The sequence below is a fragment of the Pongo pygmaeus genome, chromosome 8 (genome assembly GCF_028885625.2).
Source record: "Pongo pygmaeus isolate AG05252 chromosome 8, NHGRI_mPonPyg2-v2.0_pri, whole genome shotgun sequence".
NCBI classification, from domain to species: domain Eukaryota; kingdom Metazoa; phylum Chordata; class Mammalia; order Primates; family Hominidae; genus Pongo; species Pongo pygmaeus.
In genome coordinates, this window is record NC_072381.2 from 75,531,881 (window position 1) to 75,544,060 (window position 12,180).

Here is a 12,180-nt window from a genome sequence, read left to right on the forward strand (position 1 = left end):
GCTAAGACTAATGCTTAGAATAACATACACTAATACAAAATGTGTGCATATATATTACTATATTTATAATATATATAAAACACATGCACATACCTACATTTAATCTTTGACCTTTGTTCTATTTGTGCTACTACACAGAATCTGTGCAGTGGTAATTTTTGTGTATACACTGAGGCTGAATAGGCAGTTTTCTATGTAGAAAATTTGTACTTGTCAGGTACTGTTTTCTTCCTAAAATTCTACCCCTGAAAATTCAGGTCTGTTGGTTCAATGGTTGTTTTAGTTTTGTTGTTTATTTTCCCTTTTTTGTTCAAGTTAAACACAAAGCAACCTGGTGAAATAAACCCTTGAAGTTTTATCATCTCAACCTTGGTGGAATTAATTATCAGTAAACTGGGTGAGTAAATTTTTGTAGTAGGAAATATGTATATTCTTAGAGTCAAGGATATATTTTGATTATAGAATAATTATACTGATAGTTGTGTGTGGCTTAGAAATTCAGTTTACATTTTGTATGTAGTTCATAAATAACTGCTTATTGGATAATGGGGTTTGAAATTTAATGCTTTTCTCCTGACATTGGGGTTCTGTTGAGCCTTCATCATTAGTTGAATTGGTTGATTAATAATAGACCTCTTACCTTATCAGGCACGGTCTACATGATTAATATGGAAATAATTGACCCTGCCTCCTGTTTTTACCATCATCATCTTTTCTTGTCCTATTTTCCTCTAAATGATGCTATCTCACTTAGTATACTACCGTTATCCTGCATGGAATAATTACTGATTTTGTTCCACAGACCACAAGTTATAAATGTCATTTTTTTCTGACTGGTGTTTTTAACATAAGAAGAGTACAAAAAAAAACCAAACACAGTTATCATCATAAATTTTTGCTATAAAATAACTATGTTAAAAGAAAATAAAATTAAGGAATAACTAAGAATAACTAAGGAATAACTAAGTATAAAATTAAGGAATAACTAGTTGTATGAGTGAAACTTCAGCAGGATAATAAAGTTTTATAAAAAAGGAGGAGAACTGCTTTAGAACATGCGATGAGCTGGGATCAGTGAGACATCATGTTACTATTACGTTATGAGATATAATACTTGGAAATTAATATTTTCAGTTATTGTCATTTTGGCGTTTTCTGTTGTCTACCTCACTTTGCTCATTTTATCATGTACCTGTTTTTGAACTTTGATCCTGGAAATTTACTGTGAGAGCTATGTAGTGCCTCATAGGGTTTTCTGCAGCTCTCAAAAAAAAAGGTATCCCAATTTTCAAAGGAATAAGTGATTTTCATTCTTTGAGTGTTGTGATAATGTATATAATAGTCCTTAAGATATTTTAATATTTTTCCCGTTAGTAACTTGCAGTATATTGGGGAGCTGTGCAATATTTCCTGTATTCCTATTTTGCATATATTATTGCTTTTGTACCTCACAGTGAATGAAAATCATCATTCTTTATATTTATGTTAGGTGCAAGAACAATAAGAGGTTTCCTTGGTGTTGATCATCATGTAATGAATTTATCTATATACTGGCTTTGTTTTCTCAAGAACATTATTAATTACTAAAGCCATGCAAAATCACAGACTGGCTTTTAAATACGTTTAACAATATTCCTTGATATGCTAGAAAGTGGGCAGAATTTTCTTCCTCATTTATATAAATGATTTTTCATGAGTAGGGTCTTCCTGGTTAATCCTACTGTTATTTTTGTTTGTACCTCATGAACATGGCAGGGGATGAACAGAGGTAGGAAAGGGAGGAAGACCGTGAAGGGAAGATGTTTCTTTTTATAAAATAAATTATTTTATTTTTTGTTCTAGACTATTTAGAGAGGTGGTCACTTCTCATAGCAAATTTCTAAGTTTTTCATTCTTAGAAAGAACTTGTGATACTTTTGTTGACAATTTAATATTCCCCTTGCTCAATCTCACTTTCCCACTTCAGACAGCTTATCTGGTAATCCAAGATTATCTTTTAACACTTGGTAGGTGTTAGGGCCATTTTTGTTTTTTTTTTTGTTTTTAGAATGAAATTGAGCTAAGAGCAGGAAAACTGGTTGAAACTTTTATTTTTAGAAGGATATGTTACCATGGAATAAGGAATAAGGGGAAAGCCACCTGTTAATGCTAGAAAATGAAATCTTAATTTAATTTAATTTAATGTAATAGCTTTTACACTAATTATTTTAGTATGTGAAAGCTGATGGGTATTTATTTCATAAATATATGTGAATTTATTTCATAAATATATAGTAGCAACTTGCTGAATCTTTGACACCATCTATTGCCTATATGAGAGCCTGAAACGATGAAGGTAAAGGTAGAAGAACCGAATTTGGTAGATAAGTGGTCAGACAAGAAGCACACGTTTCTGCCTCTTTTCTCCTTGTGACAGGCTGGTTTAAATATAATGCAGTAACACTTTTACTTTCCCTCCAACTCCTTTCCTTAATGTTTTTCTTTCACACTTAGCACTATCCTTTCATTGTTCTCTCTTGTTTTTTATCTTTCCTCCTGGAGTTAACATTATTTAACAGACACAGTCTCCTCCTAGGGGCACAGGGAATTTCTGGAAAGAAGAGGAGCATATTTGTCTTTAATCTCACTAGTCAATACCTTTCCCAATAAGCATTCTTTATTGGCATTTTACACATCTAGAGACTCCACCACTCCAATAAGTCTCCAGAAAAAATGTTAAAACAATTTCAGCAGGAAGGATTGAAGCATTGTACTAGAGATTCTATATATTGGGATGGGAGAAGATAAGTGTACTGTCTGAGTACTGTCTTCATTGTCCTCTGTTTAAACTCATCTCTGGATAAGCAGAAGCAAGGAATCAGATACAGGCAGTGCTCCTGGACCCTGAATATATGTTCCAAACATATTGCAAACATTAGACTATTTCTTTTCTACCCTCTGTACCCTCTTTCTCAATTGGTAATTATTTCTTCTTTACCCACTACTGACCTCTTCTTCTTTTTTTTCTTTTTTTTATTATACTTTAAGTTTTAGGGTACATGTGCACAATGTGCAGGTTAGTTACATACGTATACATGTGCCATGCTGGTGTGCTGCACCCATTAACTCATCATTTAGCATTAGGTATATCTCCTGATGCTATCCCTCCCCCCTCCCCCCACCCCACAACTGTCCCCAGAGTGTGATGTTCCCCTTCCTGTGTCCATGTGTTCTCATTGTTCAATTTCCATCTATGAGTGAGAACATGCGGTGTTTGGCTTTTTGTCCTTGCGATAGTTTACTGAGAAATGATGATTTCCAATTTCATCCATGTCCCTACAAAGGACATGAACTCATCATTTTTTATGGCTGCATAGTATTCCATGGTGTATATGTGCCACATTTTCTTAATCCAGTGACCTCTTCTTCTTTAAGTCATCAATATAAAAGGAAGGCAGTGCCCAAATTTTCTTTGGACCCTTAATTCCTATCTACTCACCCAAAAAGTCCTGTTGAAAGCTTCGATTGTGGGCCATGCATTCAGGGCAAGATATCCTGCCAGGCTCTGAGTCCCTGCTTTTATTATTCAGAACTAGATTTTAGAGAGAAGGATAATAGTAACAATATGCTCAGTTAATACATTTATCTTCTCCTATCCCAATGTATAGTATCCCTAGTACCATGCTTCCAATCTTTTCTGCTGAAATTATGTTTTTTTTTCCTGAAGTCTTATTATGGTGGTGAAGATTATAGATTATAAAATGTCGATAATTGATGCTGAGAAAAAGGTATTGACCAGTGGGATGAAAGACAGATAGATTCCCTTTCTTTCCAGGAATCCCCTTGTTTTTCTAGGAAGATATCGTGGCAATGTCTATTAGCTTGCAGTTAATTGAGGTCAGCCTGGATTAGAAGTCCTATGTGTTGATAATGCCTGTTTCAGTTACTCTGGTAGAGATAACTGAGTGATCAAAAGCTGTTTGCTCACATCTGTGCTCATATGCTGAAACTTGAAACCTGGCATATTTGATTTATGGTAGCAACATGGCCCTGAGATAAGAATTGTATAAATATAAGGTAAATTAAGGAGAAAATAGGGCAGATGATAGGCTAATAAAATGACACGGGGTCTTTAAATTGAAACCCCATTAACTATATTATAATTCTACATTCTAATATGAAATGGATAATAGAGGTAGTTATGTGGATGACCGAGTCCAGACTGCCTTTTCTGGGATTAGCCATGTGAATATTTAAGCATAGCTATTGTATTTCGTAAGGCAATCTGAAATTTGTTGTATTTCTTTTTCAATTTTATTTTATGTAATGATACACTACCATTACAGAAATTCAATGGATCAAACATGACGTGGTTATACTTAAGAGAGAAAAAAAGAAATCTGACCTACTCAAGAAGTTCCTGTGCATTTTTCTTCCAGTAAATCTTTTTACAGCTTATTATTTGGGGGACCAAGTTAAAGGAAAAGTCACTATGTTAGGAGTCGGGAAGGCTTCACTGGAGCTACCACTAACTAGCAATGTGATATAGAGTAATTCATTGAAACTTTCTCCAGTTCGGTTTCTCCTCTTTAAAAAAAAACAGAGGGGGGCCTTGGTTGGTCTCGGATAGTCGGTCCCCCGCCATCCCCGCCTGCGGGCCGCCCCACCCTGCGCCAGGACTAGGGTCCAGTGCAGAGTGCCGCTAGTCCTGGGAAACGGGGTGCGGCTGGAAAGGCAGCCGCCCCCTCGCCCGTCACACAATGCAAGTTCTTGGGTAACCTGGCGCTAAACCAGCTAAACCATTCGTAGACTACCTGCTTCTGGGTCAGGGTTTCCTACGTAGCAGAACAGCTCCCTCGCTGCAATCTATTGAAAGTCAGCCCTCGCAAACCAAGGGTTTGTAAAACAACAACAACAACAGACAAACAAACGAAAAACAACAAAAATAAAATGAATAAATTTTTTTTTAAAAAAGGAGGTATTTGGTGATCTCCAGGGTTTCTGCCAATTTCAATCTCCTGTGGTTCTTTAAAGTATATCATGGACTCCTTGGGAACAAAGATGGTTTCTTATCTATGTTTATACTCTACTGTCACAAAACACATATTTAATAAATGTTGGTAGAATAATCTCAAGAGCTAAGAATACCACCACAAGTCTAGGAAAGACATACAAAACATTTTGTATTTTGTTGTATGTTTCAGTATTTACTATATGTAAGCATTAACTAGGTAGCATCACGTATCTGGTAGTCTTTAATATGTATTTATTTCTTTGATATTTGGCATCTATAAACTTGTTCAAAAGCTATGCTGTTGGGAACCTGGGGGGATTAACATTTATTGAGCGTCTCCTAGATGTGGTCAGGCATTAGGCAAGGTTTTAAATATCAAATCTTATTTACTTTTCACAGCTTCCTGACGAGGTAAGTCCAATTATCTCTGTTTTTCCCAGGGGGAAATAGAGGCACTAAGAAGGTAAGAAACTTATCTGAGGTCATAAAGCTAGAAAGTGGCAGAGCTGAGGTTACTCAGATTTGGATTCAGTTTTTTCTTGGCTCCAAAGACGGCGATCTTTCCACTGTGCTAGGCTGAATCATGCTTTTTGCTGAGCAAAATATCTATTATGTTACTTTATCCTTATAACATCCCTAAGAGTTCTTTTAAAAAAAGGTGCAAGTCATTAAAAATAGAAGTTATCTTAGCTTTTGTATTTATTTCACAACTTAATATAATATGAGTTGTGTCAATCAGAATAAGACAAAGCCTGTCTCTGGGCCAGAGGGATAGCCATCACTTCTTATAATGAGCACTCACAGAGATTAGCTCAATGGGGAATCTGGGAAACTTTCCAGATAGCATCAAATGTGATCTTTCTAACATTGCATTTAAATTTTAGACAATCCATTTTGACTCCCTTTGTCCTCTTCTTAAAAGCAAGTTTTTATTAATTTTTGACAAGTTAATGCTACTCTCTATTTCCATATTATAGTGCTAGGTAATTTTAAAATCCTATGAGAAATAAACATTAAACATTTTGGAAATATCCCCTTCCCCCTCATTAAATTGTTAAATAATAAATTATTTGGATTAGGCTATAATCAACTGGATTTCTGATCTCCTTGCAAATGAGTTTTGCCTGCTATGTTGCAGCCATATTTTTTCTTTAATATTACATGTTCTCACTTATAAGTGAGAGCTAGCCATGGGGTACATGTGAACATAAAAATGGGAACAATAGACACTGACGACTAGTAGTGGGGAAAGAGGGAGGAAGGAAGGGCTGAAAAACTACCTGGGTTTACTACCTGGGTGATGGGATCATTTCTGTCCCCAAACCTCAGCATCACACAGTGTATCAATGTAACAAACCTGTCCATGTACCCCCTGAATCTAAAATAGAGGTTGAAATTTTTGAAAGTTTTTTTAAAAAGATTATTTTTGCATTAAAATTCTCCAATTGTCAGATTGCCTACAAAACAGAATGTTGGGCATCATAGAAGTAAACAGAAAAAGAAGTAGTCTTCACTGTATCATCATTATCCTGTGCTATTGAGTTGGTGTGCATAAAACCTAATCAGTTTGACTGAAACTGTCAAAGAACAAAGCACAAATACCAATGATAGATGAAAAGACATGTAAAGATGGATGATTCCTTTTTAGGAGCAGTGGGAGATTAAAGGGTAGGCATTAATGCAAGAATTGGTGTTAACTGTTCTTTAAAAAAAAATCATTGTTAATGATCTGGCAGACTGAATGATCAGCACATCAATGACTGAGGAAAGATGTGAGATCCAGAGTGTTACAGCATCACATTAGGCAGACAAATCATTGAAATAAATCCTATGCTAGAAGAAATTGGAAGAGCTAAATGACATGCGGCTTAGGAGGAAAACCTACTCCCTCAGAAAAGATTTTCTTAGATCATTTCTTTCTGTGGAACACATAAAGGGTTTCAGTAGCGTGTTTTGGCTAATTGAGCAGACCACTATTATTGCTGTGGTTCTGTAATCATTTTGCTAGAGAACATAGGATAATAAATCTCTAGTGATCAGAGACTATATGAATGATGTAGAACCCTCAGGCCATTTTCATACCATTCATCATCTGTGGGATGTTGCCATATCTGGTGTTCTTGGCACACTTCAAGTATATGAGCTATAGGGAGAAAAGTTGGAAGTGGACCCAAATCTTATTGCACAGAAAAAAAAAAAAAAAGAAAGAAAGAAAGTGAGCCTTGAGGCATGAAATCTCCCAAGAGCTGGCCCTCTCACCTGCAGGTAATTTTGTATCTGTATTTCCTGACTTGCTTCCTCCTATTTAACACTGCTTCTTCCACTTTGCTTTTGTACTATTCCACCGGTTGCTGATTCCTCAGGTATGGAGACCTAGCTGCTGAGTTTTCACTTGTTTGGCTCCTCTTTTATAGCATTCGAATATATTCAAATTTGTTACAGGAAATATAGTTAAACCCTCTGGTCTATTCCCCTTTAACTACCTCCTATTCCTCACATTTCCACTGGAACTAAATTAACTCTGGTTGACTATCTAATCATTGACAACTGAAACCATGGACTTCTTTGTTCTGAATCCAGCAAACATTTTCAGTCCTACTCTTCCTTCTTTTTCTATGGCAATCAAACTTGCTGACCACCTCTTTTTTTTCCTCTAATAGTTTCCCCACTCTTACCTTTCCTCACCCTACTTGACTTTTCCTCCTTTCCTTCTCTTCCATGACTTCCTTTCTCCTCCTAGCTTCTGACAGTATTGTGTATTCATCAAGCCCTTTTCTTACCTTATATGTTCTTGCCCAGACTGTTTGATCCACTGCCACACTCTAACTATGTCTTATACATGTATGACTCCAAATCTCTCTCCTGAGCTCCAGATCTAAAAATCTACATGCTTAGAAGACATGGAAAACTCAAATAATGTGATGCTCTTGTTATTTCCCAATGATATAATTATCCAACTGCTTATCCAAACCAGAAACTTGGGAGTCAAATCCTGTTTTTTATTCATGTCTCACATGCAACTGATAGTCAGCTCTGTCTGTCCTGCCTCTCAAATGTCATTCTTCTATGATTCTCTATCACAGGGCTGCCCATTTGGGTTCAGGATTCCATTGCTCATCCCCTGCACTATTGAAATTACCCTCAAATTGGCCTTCTAACATCCAGGTTTGTTCTTTTTAATGTATACATAAAACACATTTTAGAATTTCTGTCCAAAAATCCTCTTCTTTCATAGTTTTCTCCTGTTTATTAAAAAGTCTAAATTCTGAATTTACCACATAGGCCTTTTTTTGTCTCTCAGCCTCAGCTCTGCTCACATCTTTTATCCCTTCACACGTACTTTAAGGTCACTTCAATTTTATCAAACTACTATATTTGCCCAATGTGTCCTTCTGTTTCAACCTCACAAACTTTTTGATACCCCAGCACAATTGCTTTTATGAATGTGATCCCAATCCCATAGGGGGAGAATGAATCATTACAGCCTTATTTCCTATTGTAACCTGAATACAATATATCAGCTATAGCACTTTATTGTCATTCTTTCCTTACTGAATTCTAAGCAACTGGAGGATAGAATATTATCTTATTTATCTATGAGTCATCAAGGCCTAGCTCGTGGTAAGAACTCAATTTTATTGAGTTGAATGAAAGAATTGATGAATGTATTAATAGACACATGCAAATTTTAATGCTTTAGAGGTATGAGGTAACCGAAAAGCATGAGTTTGAAAATGGCAAGACAGCTGGAATTTAATTTCCATAGCTTTTATGAGCCAGTCAATTACTATACTTGTTTTCCAAACTGTGTCTGAAAACTATTTCATGAAAGGAGAAAAAGAGGACTGGAAGAAAGCTTTAGGAATATGAGAATTGATGGTGATTACCTTTCCAATATCTTTTCTGGTGATATTTGCAACATAGGTATACAATTAATACTAATGAATGTTCAGATCACTTTTGGCATTCACTAAGTAGTCTCTATTATTTATAGTAACAAAACAGGTATCATGAAGGCCCCTTGGGCAGCTTTGGGAGCCTTAACTCTCCATTAGGCTGGAAGCATAGTTCAACATTCAAGCGCTAGTTGGTTCACATTCTAACACTAGCTCATCACATCTCAGAAAATCTATTCTGACAAGTTTGATTTTCTTCAGTACTATTTGCTCTGGCAGAACATGATCAGGAACCATTTTTGGCTGAATTCCCTAGTTCTCAGTGAGACAACTAACATACCTTAGCATCTCTATGGACCAAATAACACTAATCTTATTATCAGTACAATTCTAAGTGTTTTCTTTGTGTATATAAAAAGATCTGCTTTTTCTCCTACTGTAATATTTCTAAATCTAAAAAAAAGGATAAAATGCTTATATCACCTTATTAGTGGCATAAATGTTTGCCACTTAAAAAGGATTGCAAGCTCCTTGAAGGGTCAGTCAAGGTCTTTTTTTATCTTTGTCTCTTTGGTGTATGTCATAGTTGTTCAATGAATGTTTGCTAGGTTGAACTGATGTGTGCTTATAATTTAACATCATGTGGTATAATTTTAAAAATACCACAGAGAATGGATTCTGCTTTTACGCTGATATTTCAGGATGCATTTTTTCCTGACATCTTGGTTAACCTTTTTATTACTGCATCTAGTGAAGATTCTCAGGGGTCTTAATTTACATCACCATCAATGTCATCATCTTAATAATGTCACCATTGTTATACCGTTTAAAAATTATAGTCACATATTTTTTCTAATCCATCTAGAAAAAAAATCCATCTTATATTTTCAGAAGAATCCATAAGAACTAAGGGAGAGGGGATGAGAGAGAAGGGTAGAAGCAGTGTGCTGGCTCATCTTTTTCATGGCATTCTCAAATCCAGTTTGTGATGACAAGTTGGGTACTTTGCATCCAAATTGTTTGACCTTTGTGCAGTGGCTCCCATTATCAACTGGGGAACCAGCACAATCTTTACCTAGTTACTACTGAGGGTGTTCTCTCTCCATCACAAAATTTCATGCTATTTATCTGTGAGAAAATGCCTGAGGACTTTCACACAGTAAAGCATCTTATCTGGAACCCTTAGGATCAGATGTAGACCAAGCAAATGTCAAGTTCACAGAGAACACCTGTGTCTTCAGAATATTAAAGGGCACCATTAGAGCTTGTTTCCCTTCCCTTAACATGCACATTTTTGGCATAAGTTGGGGCTGAATAATGTTGTCATAGCAAATACTGCTAGAATGATTGCTGTACTCATTACACTACCAAAAAAAAGAGAGAGATGAATGGGTGTGGAGTGTCACTAACCCTCCTCATGACCGGCACATGGAGAGGACAGGACAGGGTGACATTCCTGAGGAACTGGCAACCCCCAGACAGCTAATATGCTTTATGACAGATTGGTGGGTTGGCTATCTTCAAAGCTTCTAAGACATATAAATTCAGATTGAGGTCATAGGTATTCAGATTAATCTGTAACGGTCTTGGAAGATTAATATATAACATAGCAATCAATAATTATCTTTTAAACAAAACAGTGCTGATTTCTGAAGCAGTGGACTAAGCAAGTAGATCTAAACAATCTACTTGCTTGTTTCGATTTTGCAGGTGCATGTTTGGGATGGTTCTTAATCCTGATTTACTTAACTGTTTACAAAATGCTGGTGTTCTGTCATGATTTTTAATTTTTCTGGTCCCTTTACTAATTTTCACCTCTAACATCTAGATATTAGTTCTCTATGATGCTGAGCTAGTTATCTAATAATTATTTTTTAAACAAAAAAATTATCAACAACTCTCCTAATAAATTATTCTGCATCACCCATAGGTAAATAAAGGCATAATTTAAAAATTATTATATACTTGGATTAATTGACAACATATACTTGATTTGAAGTTCTGAACATTCGAATGTACTTGTAAGAGCAGGCTTTTCTAATACTAGGCTTTATCTGCTGCACAGGGAAATGTTTGTCTCCAGAAAAAAACTTCTTAGAATAAATAACTTATTTTAGCATTTATGTTAACTGGAAATATAATTTCATAAGGTATAATATTCAGGATTTCTAACAGCTGCTACAGTTCTATACATCTGCTACACTTGGTATAACCTGTAATTTTCCTCGAGTTACAATTTGTGAAGTTGTAATTTTGGTTATAATGTTAAGTATGGTAACAGTATAGCTTATGGTTTCATAATAATCTCAGTGTGAGGCATTTGTTCATGTATTACTATAGAGCAAATGACAGGTAGAAACAGTAAAAATAAAGGAGAACATATCTGCTGATATAGGAACCTCAAGTCCTTTCTAACAAGAATTTTCTACTCTTTGGATTCCAATTCTTGATTATGCCTGAAAAATTAATATCTGTCATGAATCTTATCAAAAGACTATTTTTTATATATGCTACAAGTTATCTGGATTTTATAGGTAATTTGTTCCTTTCTACTAAATTTATATGTATTATTATAACATAATATATAAAGACATATTGATGTTTTCATTTTATGCATTTACTTTTAAAGATTTTAACTATCAGACAATATAAAGAGAGACATTTAAAAAATATCTTGTATTGAACTCCTGGTTCTGCCAATGACCTGACTAATGATTTTGGATGGTTAACCCTGTTAACTGTTTCACCTTAAGAATTGATAGGAAAATTTTGTAAGCAATTCTCGGTTGACAAGTACTTGGATGAAAGACCAGATAACAAAAATATACTAGCTGCTATTATACACATTTAATGTGTTCTTCAAAGCATTGAGCTTCCACTGATTTTATAATCCATTGAAATTTCCATGATATCAGAATATATATCAACCTCATTTTCATAAATGAGTTGTCCTTTTCCTGAGCTCACACAGTAGCCTAGGATTTTCTAATTAATGGACGTATATTTTCATCTTCTTATAATATGTATTTTTGTTTCTTTGTAGCACTGCTATTTCTCTCCTCATAAATGATATTAATTGACATGTAGTGACTTAAGTAAACTAAAATATTAAAAGCACATTGAAGTGACTACATTTGAAGGACTGAAGGAAATAATTTTACGATATATTTTTATTTTAGGAGGATAGATTTTTTTAGGATGGCTAATCAACAACAACAATAAAATAATACAATATATTTTAAATTCAGGAGAATTATCTAACTGAATCTCAGATAGTCTTTATAAATTTAA

At 35.0% G+C, this 12,180-nt stretch overlaps 2 protein-coding genes across 3 annotated transcripts in view; one reads left to right on the forward strand and one right to left on the reverse strand.

Moving 5' to 3' along the window:
• Positions 1 to 12,180, forward strand: part of CTNNA3 (catenin alpha 3) — a 1,765,907-nt gene that overhangs the window by 624,872 nt on the left and 1,128,855 nt on the right. The window lies entirely within an intron of this gene.
• Positions 1 to 12,180, reverse strand: part of LRRTM3 (leucine rich repeat transmembrane neuronal 3) — a 175,384-nt gene that overhangs the window by 51,735 nt on the left and 111,469 nt on the right. The gene's annotated exons all lie outside the window — the stretch shown is intronic.